General features: G+C 39.5%; 1 protein-coding gene across 3 annotated transcripts in view; it reads right to left on the bottom strand.

Annotated features, from left to right (window-relative positions):
• grm7 (glutamate metabotropic receptor 7) overlaps window positions 1-12822 on the bottom strand; it is a 335453-nt gene that overhangs the window by 312398 nt on the left and 10233 nt on the right. The gene's annotated exons all lie outside the window — the stretch shown is intronic.

Consider the following 12822-nt stretch of genomic DNA (forward strand, 5'->3'; position numbering starts at 1 on the left):
TTACTTCAGCATGTTAACATGGACAGGATCCTGAAACATGGAGCCATTTGCATGCCTTTAAAGTGATAGCTAACAGTTGTGCTGTAAGCTAAATTCTAACACATCTTAGTCGACGCGTCTCTACTTCCTCCCACTGTACAAAAGTGAAGCCAAAATATGGTTGTGTCTAGAAGGTAATCAACAAGTTGCGAAACTCTTGCAAGATAAGGTTAGCCATTGACCTCAAATGGTTAACGTTAGGCATTGACTTTGAATGGTTAAGGTTGGAATAAGTCTTCCGGCAGCTAGTCTCGCAAGTTTTTGGAAGTTTTCGCAATTTGTGGGATGCCTTCTCGATACGACCCCAAAATATCCCGGATACGGGAGCTGTCATCTTGTGATTTGGCCTTCATTTGGAGCTAGAGTCCGTGCTGTAGTGATCGAGAGGGCTGGAGCCGCAGTATCAAAGGTGCTGCATACACACCCGCCCGAGCCAATCACGAGCTGAGCACGGCCACAGCTTGTTAGCGCGAGCCACCTAGCTGCTACATTAGCACCGCGGTAGTTGTTTGGCTAAAAAGACACAATAACTAACCATAATATATCTATAACTATATTCATGATCAAATTGGCACATGTCCTATTATACAGATGGTTAGCCTATGGAAATCTACATCTCTCTCTCTCGTACAATTCCCGAGCCTCTGGCTCCACGACAACCATGGCGTCTCACCCTTCTTTTTATAGCATCAACTATCTAATTAAAACAAAAATTTCAGAAAAATTCATATTTGAAGATACATCAGCGTGATAAGAACTACCTAAAATGACAGGAACCATCTTTGGGAAAAAATTTATTTGACATGTACTTTGACATTTTATTTTGGCTGATGTCTCATCCGCTAACATGGAGGGGGCAGGATTTGTGACCTATACTGCAGCCAGCCACCAGGGGACGATCAAGATTCGGCTTCACTTTTGAGGAACTGTCATGTCATCCATCAGCCCCTCCACCCCAAAAATATATCAGCAATTAACTTAGTGAATACAATGTTACTATTACTGATAGCAATGACAAAATGAACTTTGAACTTAAGCCCCAAGTTGTATGAAACTGCAATGTCCCCATTGAAACTACTCTTTAGGTTAGGGCTGTACAGCTTATTGGTTTAAAAGCTAACATGTTGATGTTCAGCAGATATAATGTTCACCATCTTAGTTTTGCGTGTTTGCTAGTTGGTACTAAACACAAAGTGCAGCTGAGGCTGATGGAAATTTCATTAGCGCTGCAGGTGTTGACCTGAAGACGGAGCTAGAGGAAGAGTCAGAGGATGACTCAGTAGATTTCCTCCTGGGGAACATGAATGTCTGTCCAGTAGATAATTTAATGGCAATCCATCGAGTAGGTAAACATATTCCAGTCTGGACCAAAGTGGTGGACGAACCAACCAACTGGCCGACCAGCACCAGAAGACCAACATTGCCACTAGCGTGGCTAAAAGGAGCTTGGGTTCACAAACAGAAGAATAATGGCAACCAACATTTCAGCTCTCACACTGTCAGTGCTGCTCAGATTGCTTGACTGATTCACTGAAGCTCTTTTGCCCAAGGTACACAGTTGCTCTACTTTTGACTTCTTTATGTTGACTTCCTGAACTGATAAACCCAAAGAAACCCCACAAACTTTTCCCCACAACCATGCAACAGGGGCATTATTGTGGCAATTAATCAATTTAGGATTGCATTTTCAGAGCCATATCATGCACCCAACCTTAATCATCATCTTCAGAGAGGTAGAACTGGTATTACTGGGTCATAGAGCTCCTGAATCTACATCAGCCAGTGGACTGTCAATAGCATTTGCCTGCTGACAGCTAAGAAGTAGCTTAAATAATTTGTCTGAATTTTGCAAACAGCAAGTCCAGCAGTAATTCAGTGTGTGTCCAGTGTGAATGGTGAGACCACCACAGTGGATTAATCTGCATGTAAGACAAAGAACAAAGCATAAAAGGGCACCACAGCAGTCATTGTTTTTTCAGTCCCAACAGATATGCAGAATAATCACCTGGGACAGAACCCTGGCTACACGGTCTAATTAACGATTTCATTATTTCTCTGAGTCATTACATCCACGTTTGAAGCTGATGTTTCTTTTTTGTCTTGTTCTCTCATTATACAGTGATGTCATTATAATTTCACCCCTTTGTTCTTCTCATCCAGTGTTCATTATGCTGCTTTTATAGCTATTTATGTAACCAATGTCTCCAAAGCAGAGTATTCTTTAGCCATGGTAACAGCATCCTTCGGTCCAGACTGAAATTTAGTTCCCAACAGCTATTCAGAGGATTGCCATGCAATTTTATACAGACATTCATGATTTTCAGAAGATAAATCTTGACTTTGGTGATCCCCTGACTTTTACTCTGGTGTTGACTTTCAGTGAAATGTGAAAGCAAAATGTAAAATTAACTTTTGGATGGATTGTGATGTAATTTGGCTCAGACATTCATGTTCATCTAGGGTGACCAAAAGGGAAATCACAAGAACCAATACCAAGTCAATGGCAAAATTCTGCAAACATGACAATACTCGTTTTTCTACAGTAGCCTACCGCAGCTGACGGGGATCAGGGCTCGAGACTAACGGTTTCCCGGCGTCCCATGGTTGATAGAAAATGTCCCGAATAATGCTATGTTGTGAACAACAAATCCGTGTTGAAATCAGCAGGAGGAAAGCTAGTTGACGTTAGCTGTTAGCAGCCGGTGGGGTTCAGCACAGTCCTGCTTGGCTAAATAACGGAGCTAACAGCTAATGTACGGAGGTCAGTAAAAATGAGGATTGGGCAAAGGTAAATTATAACATTATCATAATAATATGATAATTTGATGGCGAGATACTTGAGGCTGATCATCGGGGATTAATAATAAATTGGCAAAAATGTATGTATGTTGAAGTACATGGAATTTTTAGTTTTTGTTTTTTACCGTGGTTTCAAATTGGTTATCGAGAATCATGGAATTTCACTGGTATTGTTATTGACTACGAAATTGCTGGTATCGTGACATCCATAATGACCAGACAGTCTTGAATTATGAGCAGTTGTCCTAAATCCCGAATCCTGTCCTGTGTGTCCAGATAATTAGACTAAACCAGAGTTTTGATTAGTTATAGCCTAATAAAACATGAAATTATGACGTTATTTTGATGTTGTCCATAGACGGGCACTGTCATGTCTGTAGCCTACATGAATTATGGCTGTTGTAGTTCTTTTTTTTTTAGCCGTTTACAGTAGTGCCACAAATTGATAAACAACTATGCATAGTAGCGACGCATAGCGGCATCGTTGAATAAAACATTCACAGAGAGAAATTAAACCTTCCATTGCTGACATGGAGCCCGGTGACCTGGGACCTGGTGAACATCCAGCCAAAAAATAGAAATCTTTATGTAACGTTGCGTTACGTTGCGTTGCGGAAGAGTGGGAAGAAAAATACCCATGGATCATTGCTGCCTTACGAGATCCAAACAGAGCGTTTTGCAAAGACTGCAGGGAAGAATACTACTATTATTATTACTACTGTTCATTGACACTGAATGTAATGTGGTTGTAGACTGTTTGTGTTGTTGCTTATGTGTTTGTATTTGACACTTAAAACATGGATTTTTGCATCTACCACGAGGTACTGATCCACCGAGGTTTATCAGTGTGGAGATCAGAGGTCACAGTCAGCCTGGAACCTGGTACATGATGTTTGTTGACATGAGGTTTTGACCCCAGAGAGGTTTCCCTGTGCATAATGCCACCGTACTTTATCATGCATGAATTTTTTTTTCAGTCAGATGAATATTTGCTCTGACCCTTGCACCCGCTACTGTTGTTTGTTTTCAGAAGATGCTATGCATGCAGTAGTATTTTAATTTTTTTTCAAAATTAAGATCACACTCCCCTACAGATTGTTCAAGGTTCAACATATTCATCCATAAAAGCATGTCAGTTATCGTGCTCCCATCCGAAACAACCGACACCGATACAAAGACATAGGAAATAAGTACCCAAAAACTGTCCTTCTCTGTGGACTGACTCCGCATGTTCTGGAAATAGAAAATACTGGATAAAACAGATTTCGACAATACTATTAGTGATATAAAAATATCCATTACTTGCAAGTGAAATTTAATTCCTGTTATAAGCATTAAAGCATACATTTAAAATAAAATGTTTTCAGGATAAATTGCATTTTTTTTTAATTATTTCAATTTTTTTCTACTTTAGTTTTGCTTTGATTAATATAAATAAAAATACTAAATAGAAATAGAAATAAAAAAAAATAATCTATTGATCTATTTAATGTTGATAAAATTGAACACATTGCACTATTAATATTGACAGTCTAGTGTTTTGCTGTTCAGACATTACACAGCTACTTTCAAGCTGCTAGTGTGTTGTTTTGTAATTGTTACCACCAGGAGGAAAGCGACTCAATACATGTATAATTTTCTGTAACAGCTCTACAAAATAAACCTGGATTTAAAGACTATAATGATAACACTGTTTTGATACAGGTTAATTCCACACTCAGTTTATTGCCTCGCAACTGCAATCATGCCAGGTACAACTACATCAATATGCACTCACAATAATTACACGGCTGCTTTGTCTGCCTACTGTAATGCTGCAGCCATAATTTTTTACCTCATCATATCAGTGATGTGAGAGATTGTCTCTCACCACCTGTTAGGCACCAAACACGCACTCCTGTTGAAAGCTTTGTCTCAATTTTGACTGCTTGTTTCAGATTATTTGACTTCATTTCTTTAATGGGGGAGGGAGGAGAGTGTAAACATGTAACATCTGTATGCAGGCTGCAGTCTGGATGCAGTGTTTGGAAGTGGTGACAACAGTGACAGCTCAGGCAAAGTAACAGGCAGCTTGAGAGTGGGAGGAAGAGGAGGAGGAAGCTCTGCTGCAAAGTTAAAATAGAACTAAAGAAAATAATTAAACCCTTTTCCCACCAAAATTAGCACATATAGGCGATGCAGGTTTTTAAGCACGGGAAAAAACACTAATAATAGGCGTTCTTTTTTTAAAACTGATACTTATTCAGTCTCTCTTTCAAACTCTCAAACCAGAGTTGGTGATTTTTGGAACAGTGGAAAGACTAAGAGATGATTTTGATGAGTATTGTTTCTGTCGATTTTGAATGAAGCATGTTTTACAATAATAAGCAAGATAAAAATTACAGTTTCTGTCAATGGAGTCTGCTGGCTTTGAGGAGAGCAAATAAAAGCTGTTTCTTTTCACATCTTACTGGGTGAATTAAGGGTGTATTTTAACCAAACCAGAGTTGGTGATTATTGGAACTGTGGAAATACTAACAAAGACATTTTTGATGATATTATTATTGTGTTTTTGTTGAGCTTGAATGAAGTGTGTTTTAAGACGATCAGTGAGGTACAATGACTGTTGTCTGACTGGAGTCTAATGGCTTTGAAGAGAGCACAATAATTGCATGTTTTGTATGCTGATAAATTATAATAACTGTCCAAATCCCTGTTGGTTTTATTTATTATAAATATTCACTTCAACAAGTGTCACATAATATCGCACCGGAAAAGGGGCCGAACGGCCGATCATGTCAGACTACTAGTCATTTGCTCCGGGAATGAATTCTGATTGTAACCTTTCCCACTAAGGACAAAAAACAAATGTTATTAAGTTTTTTGTCCAGTGGGAAAGGGGCTTTATTGTTCATATGTGTTGCGAAATCACCTCTATGTTTCTGTGGTCTTTTCTCAAAGAGGTCAGTCAAACAGGTCAAATACTGATTTATGTGAGAAGGAAAGAGAAATAGTCGTTACAGCAAAGGTCACTGCTATTTTACACTGCTGTTGACATGTAATACTTCAGAGTCATATTCAAAGACAAATCCAACGGACCAGTGGGTAACCACATGTCTGACAGTCAGGTGTTTCACTGCTGAAATCCCAAATAAATGTGTGTTTCCCGCCAGTGGAGCAGCGGGTCAGACGTGCAGTGCATGCAGTGACAAGCTGGACTTCTCTGGCTGCAGCAGCGTGAGAGAGCCTCTGAACCGTCCTTCACTTGCTGACTGACTGAGCTGGCAAAACTTCAGTCCTGCTTCCCGTCCAAAAATCCTTATTTACCCAGAAGTCTGAGGGAGATCTGTCTGGCCCTGCTCCGTGTGTCCTGAAATCCTTGACACCAAGAGGACACTTGATGTGCAGCGTGTTGGCAGAAGAACTACTACTGTCAACACACACACACACACACACACACACACACACAAACACACACACACACACACACACAAGTGTGTGAGACAGAAATATTCATGTCACACCAGTGGTGCCAAATAAATAATTATGTTTTTTCAAGTACTATACATAAGTTTTGAGGTAGTTGTACTTTACTTGACCATTTAAATGTTATGCTATTTTATACATTAGAAAAACATATAATCATCTTATAACATACAACACATTGTTAAACCAATGGTTTCCAACTTTTTTGTCTTGTGACCTCTAATATAAAATCAGTGTGTAGTCAAGTAGTTTAACCGCCGATACTTTAACTGAAAGTACAGTAGTTTCATCAGATTTATGTAGTTAAAGTGGAAACACAACTATTCAACTTTTACCTCTCCAGCGTTTCCAAGTGGTATTACTGTTGGCGCCGATGTCGCAAAGACAACTGGATCGCTTTTCATTCCACCTCAAAGCCTTGCAACTACCAACACAACCCGGAAGGCTTATATATAGCATGATTGTGCGTTTCATGAGGACGCATTTCAAGCTTTTTGCATGTCATTTGTACGCCACGAAACAAAACACGGTAATGTACACAGTTAGTTTTAGGCAACAAAACCACTCACTTAGGTTTAGGAAAAACGCCGTGGTTGGGCTTAAAATAAGTACAATAAGTAAAATACGTACAGAAACAACGTAAAATAAGTACAGAAACCCGTCAAAAACGTAACTCGCAAAACTAAACAGAGGTCTCCCGGCTGAGAGTCCTGTTTGTTGGACTCATCCACCTTCCCTCCCAAACACCATAAGCAGTCTCTCTCACTTTTTATTCTACATCCTTAGCTCTGAGTGTAGCATATTTACATGGATGCGGTTGCATTGTAGTCAGTACAGACTACATGGCTTACAAATGACACGCCAAAAGCAAGAATGTCCTTCTTTTTGCATGCTAAGTCATTCATATGCCTTTTTGTGCGAACGGGCTGACCAAGAACAAAGGGCACACTGCATTCAGTTTTCCACAGTCACTTCGGGTGTCTGCCCTTTCCTCTACTGGAGAGTGATGCTCTTTGATAACAAGGGATAGCTACTGGGGAAAACAAAAGCGCTTTCCTCTTCCTGTTTTGGTTGAGAAATCGTTAACGCACTTCCTTTGTGCCGTAAATGGAGCCTTCATTTTCCCGGGAGATCGTACCCGGTGGCAGACGGAATTGCACAGTGAAATAATCTGGTGTCATTATTTATAGCCATCATATTGTGCAATCAACATTTACTTCATAATTATAAGTTAAAGCTAAAAAACTTGTGTATAGACAGCTTAAGTAGGACTTTGCATGCAGGACTTTTACTTGTAATAGAGTATTTTCACAATGTTATATTGGTATTTGTACTTCAGTAGTACTTCTTCCATCACTGCCTGAGATTAGTTAAAACAAGACCACATAGTATTACTGCATGCTCCCTGTTTTCACTATAAAACCAATGTATAGAAATGCCAAGGAGATGCGATCCCATCACATATATTGACTGGTAATTAAGTGGCACAAGATGCAGTGGTTATAGCATTGAGTGGTATCCATAGCAACAAGCATCATCTGGTCCCGCAGCCCTTATGTCCTCTGTATACTACTCTATCTTTGACTGAGAGAAACATAATGTGCAAAAAATACCACAGTGAGTTTTTACAGCAGTAAATTGGCAGCTCACTGCTCACTGCTGTATTTTTTCTCGCGCTGCCACAGAATCAGATCCAGGAGCCCACAGTGACCATTGCTCAAATTAATGTGTGACGATATTTGTGCCTTACATTCTGCTACTGAAAGATGTTGATTGGCTTGTCCAGCTGCACCAGTGTCGTGTAGGTATATTTTAGTGTTCACGTTAGCTGGCGTTTTCACGACCCCGTGGGGCTTTTATCCAGACACAGGATCCAACCTGTGGTGAGCTCTCAGATGAATAGCGTTGACACAGACAGGCTTTTCTGCCCGTTACAGATGAACCTGTGTGGCTCTGCATGCCTCAAGGGGATGCCGTAGTCTGGCACACTACTTTGTCTTTGAACACTCTAGCACGGTGCTTGAAACTGTGGGTGGTCACCGGCCCGCACCTGGGGACATGCTTTCATGTAGCAACAACTATATATATATATATATACGTATATATATATATATATATATATATATATATATATATATATATATATATATATATATATATATATATATATAGGGATGGAACAGTTCAGGGGAAAAAACGTGAAAACCGTTCAGTTCGCTAGTCACTGTTCGGGTTGTGTATGAATTGTTCGTTTCATTTGAAATAGGTTATGAGGCCCATTGTGTGCTTCTTTTCATGTAGAGTTTGGCTCCCTTTTATTGTCACACTACAAATGGGGAACAGCCTCACAGTTTTCAGTCAAAAAGGGCCTGCGCAGAAAAAAACAACTTCAAATAAAGTTATCGGGGGGGAAAAAAACTTCTCAGTTGGCTGGGATGAAGTGGCGAGTGCGGCTTAAAATAAGTAAAAACACGTGTAGAAACAACTACAGTAAACACGACACAAACTTCAATAAAAAAACATGTGACAAACTTACTCACAAAACTAAACACCAGTCAACAATGGTCTCGACCATGAGTTTCCTGGTTAAAAGTCTGTGGTTTGTTGGACCCATCCATCTCCCCACCCGCCCACTGTGTGTTTACATTGCATTCAGTACAGAATACATGGCATACAAATGACACTCGGAAATCAAACGCCTTGCCCATTATCGTGGCATTTATAAGCCTTTTAGTGCAAACAGGCTGGTTAAACACAGAGATCAGAGGAAGGAAACTAGCGGGACAGTAAATGACAGTGAAGAAGCAGTAAAAGACTCTCACACTATACTGAAATGAAATTAGTGCATTTAAATTAGGTAAATAAAATATTTAGTTTCTTTCTTTCGGAGGGGCGGGGGAAAACTCTAAAGTTAATTTCATGTTTTATTGCTCATTGTTTGATGATTTAAGGGCTACACCAATATAAAATTAAATTTTTGATGAGCCCTTCTGTTCGGATGATTAAAAAACAAAATTCGATTCGTTTTAGTGAGGAACATTTTTAATTGTCCGATTTTATTTGTAGAGTTTGTAACATACAATATTTATTTGTAATTTAATGCGTTAGGCTAAGAATATATGTTCATGTCCGAAAAATGTCTCACCACTGCCACAGTATTTTCCATGTTATATAATTAACTGATTACTGAATGTGATGGATTTCAACTGTTCAGAGATGAAGGTCATTGTGGACCAACATTAATCAGACACATGTAAGTCTACACAAAGACAAATTCTGGTCTCCATTAAGAGCAACTCTTACGTTGTCTTTGTACAAGGAATTCATTCTCTCAATCCTCGATCAGTAATATAATATGTGTTTGAAGAAGACAGACACAAGTGTGGAGCTTAAATTTATGTTTAAATAAGTCTGTCCCGTGGTGACAGTTAATTTGCTCAATTTAAGCCTAAGGATAAAAAAACACTCAGAATCACTGAACTAAATAGATCGGAGCCCAAACCTGCATCGATGTCAAATCACTATCAACAAGCTGGAACAAGGCTTTTTAATCCTAAAATGGCACCAACTAACAAAGGAAATAGAGTCTGAGGAGCATCCAGACCCACAGGAGCTTTCCTGCCGGTAATAGATGGGCCAGTGTGGCTGTATGTGTCTCAGCGGGCTGACTGAGTCTACCACAGCGATTCTTTTATACTTAGCAAAGACAGCGAGGAGAAAGAGGCTTCCCAAGCAGCCGTGACAGTGTGAGAAACAACACAAAGATGCCCCAAAACAAGGAGAGAAGCAGCTGAGAGTGGAACCGGCCTCTCCTGGGTGTTGGATTAATAGAATGCGAGGGTTGCAGCTTTGTGAGGTGGCGGCTAGAGGACTGAGGGTTGAAATGGGGAGAGGAGGGAGAAGACAAGGAGACAGGAACCTGTTTCTGCTACTGCTTCCTCCAGGGTTTCTGCAAGATTTACCAAGTTCAATTTAAGGCTTAAAGGCCTTTTTAATACCTCACAGAATGCAATCTAATGACATCATAATATACCAGCCAAAGTATGAAAGTATGATGTAAATCCAGGTGGCAACCTCCGCTTCTGACAAGTAAAGCCGGAAGTGCCTTAAACTTGCATTATTTCTAATATCCAGCAGGGGGCGACTCAATCACTAGTCAGCTGATCATACACTACCAAAGACACAGAACACATTGTCATGTATACATTGTTATTACAAAATATAGATTATAGTTTGATATATAACATCACTGCCAACAGCAGGCAAGACAAAATATTTAAGACTATTGTAAATGAAATTCAAGACTTTTAAATTACCTTCTAAGTCGTTTTAAAGGAAACTAAATGCAAGGCAATTTAAGACTTCCCAAGACATGCAGATACCCTGTTCCTCTTATTAATTTCTCCAATATGACAGCAAAAATAGCCTCTGACCAGTTATAATAAAAGGAGGACTTGGGCTATGATATTGGATGATGTACGATTTGTTCCACAGACCTGCAGCGACTTCATTAACGGAACATTGTGATGTGTGGAATAATAATATTGGATACTAAATTGAATGCATAATGTTGCCTCATAGAAAAGAGTTTTGTACCCGTTTGGAACGTAAGTCATTCATATTCATTAATGCTGGGTTTTTTTTTCAGTCATGGAGAAAGGCAATTCTCCCAGCTACAGGCAACAAAGTGAGCCAAGATCAAAAACTCCTTTCAAACAGTCTCTAGAAACAGGAGCTTCCTGTGCGATGAAAGCAGCCATGCTGAGGAAGTTACCTGGGAAGTTATTTTGTATTTTATTTTGCCAATCACAGCTGCCAAATTTGTTTTGAAATGCATCATGACCTCAAAAATGTTACTGACTGCCTCCTTTCTGAGTCTGGTTTTATCTTTTTTCTCTGCACAGCCTCTGCAGTGAGGCTCCACTTCCACCTGGAAAGTATTAAAAGATGTGGCATCTACAACCAACACGAGTGTAGTTTTAATGAGTCAGCACTCTTGTTGGGGCAACTTCAATGAATATAGGTCAGACAAAATGTATCCATGAGTTATGAGTTTGTCTGGTATCCCAAAATATAGTTTACAGTCCCAGAAAGTAGCAAAGCCTTTACTCAAAGTCAGTGCTGTGGTTAGCTATATTGCGTGAAGTAAGGCCTTTACACACCGGGGGGGGCGTTTTGATTTTGGTTTTTTTGTGCTATTAATTCACACGTCAATATATTTTTTAGAACTGTTGCTTTTGTCATGAGTACTTTCACACAGAACATGAATATTACACGGTGAAAAAGTGTTCAGCATTTTGTCAGTCGACATCTTGGTTTTTGACACTAGAGGCTGGAGCTAAGTACAACCGAACGCTGAATAAGACGTTTTTAGGCAACCATAATAATAATTAACTTTCATGAACTGACGAAAAGACAGACAAGTCAGTAAATAAAGTCATAGTTTTCTCATTAAGTGTGGTCAGATTAAAATAAAGAACTCCTTTATGAACTTATTGGTTTATAGTTCCTTTATATCATGACATCCATGCATATCTCGTCACATGCTTCGACCGTCGAATAACGCTGCTGGTGGGTTTACATTGGAGTTAGTTGAAAGCCCGGTTCGTCACATACTGTTGCTAAAGGGTGCATCCGTGTGTCGGTTTCTAATGCCGAGGGGCACTTACCAAACTGTGGAAATTGATGGGTTAGGAGTGAGAACGGATTGTCATATATGATAAACAGCAGTCATTTTTTTCACATTTTACATTGTGTCCACATTATTGCTTAAAATATCACTCAAACGATGTTGATTCTAAAAATAGTTTGACTACTTGACTTTTCATTGCAGTCATACTTCTCTTCAACCAATAGTTCAGCCGCATAAACACTTTCTTTCAAGCGTCAAAACAGCCCATCTTCAGATCGTATTCAGCGTCACTTTATACAAATCGGATGTGTCTCATTAACAGCTTCAGTTTCAGTGAATATCCTCCTAAACTGAGGTTACAACAATTTCCGCCACGGATTTTGATCTGTGACAGGCTTAGTAAACATCTCCCTATTATTATGAATCTCCTGACACATTCAGTGCTTCGTCCACCTACTAATATTTCCTCTTCTGTCAAATCGTTATGTGCAAGAAGCAATTAGCCCAGTCGCAGTCCTTGTTCTTGGTGAACAGAGTGGAAAAAGCAATCCTGATTCTACATGTGTTTTTCTGCAAAAAGCATGGATATCCCATTATAAAAATGAATACGGTCACATATGGTGGAGTCATAATACGGTGCATGTACCTAATGAGCTGCAGCCCACAGCCCTCCCACTAACTCCCATTACCAAAACATATCCAACCAAACCCACATAGCGCTCTCATTATGTGGCACATGTGGAAGGCCAGTAACAATACCCAGCCTCTCAATTAAAAAAAACAACACCAGCAGTACTCGTAAAAAGCTGCTGCAGCCAAATAGTTTTGTTTTTATACAAGAGAGACAGGGAGACGTTACATTTTAATTTTTCTCTCATGCTCGCTAA

This window comes from Sebastes fasciatus, chromosome 1 (assembly GCF_043250625.1).
Source record: "Sebastes fasciatus isolate fSebFas1 chromosome 1, fSebFas1.pri, whole genome shotgun sequence".
NCBI classification, from domain to species: Eukaryota; Metazoa; Chordata; class Actinopteri; order Perciformes; family Sebastidae; genus Sebastes; species Sebastes fasciatus.